The sequence below is a fragment of the Branchiostoma belcheri genome, unplaced genomic scaffold (genome assembly GCF_001625305.1).
Source record: "Branchiostoma belcheri isolate BF01 breed outbred unplaced genomic scaffold, Haploidv18h27 scaffold246, whole genome shotgun sequence".
In the NCBI taxonomy this organism is placed as follows: domain Eukaryota; kingdom Metazoa; phylum Chordata; class Leptocardii; order Amphioxiformes; family Branchiostomatidae; genus Branchiostoma; species Branchiostoma belcheri.
Window position 1 is genome coordinate 87,340 of NW_017803850.1, and position 735 is coordinate 88,074.

A 735-nucleotide genomic window follows, 5' to 3' on the forward strand; every position below is an offset into this window, starting at 1 on the left:
CCCTATGTTACGACAGCCCTATGTTACGACAGCCCTATGTTACGACAGCCCTATGTTTTGACACCCCCTTTTTTCAACGTGTTCAGACACCAAGTGATAAATTATTTGTAAATGTATAGTGTAATGATCTCGAAGGGAATTTTCACGTAATATATTGTCACTAGTGACAGTGTTTCCGCCGCTGAGAGATCATGAGAGGCCGTCCAGTTGGGAAGGGCCAGGTACGCGAAAATTAATTAAGTTATATGGAACACGTCGCGAAAATTAACTGAGGGAGCGGGGCATTTGTTTACACTTGTTTACAAGTTGAAACTGTCCACAAGCATTCCACATTTTTCACAAGTATTGACATAAAAAAACACTGCTTCAAATGGCAAACGTATCGTCAGGAATACTTAATTAGGACATTCTGCTGCAAAACTCCGGCTATCGCGGGCGCTACCGGAGGTTCTCCGGTAGCGCCCGCGATAGCCGGATTTTAATAGTGAAGAGCCTTGCTTCGTCCGTACTTCTTCCGTACTAGCAACATTTCCGCTACAAATTACTTACAAATTACGCCAAAAATACATCAAAACATGTAAAGAAGCGTCATCTTATCTCTCATACACGAGACAAATTTTGTGGTGCCTTTCGCGTATTCAAGCAACCCGGAAGTGTCAGCGAACCGCGGCGTGGATAGCGAACTATGGCGTGGCGTGGATTTTCATGCAACCCGCCCGCTACAAGACCATAAAA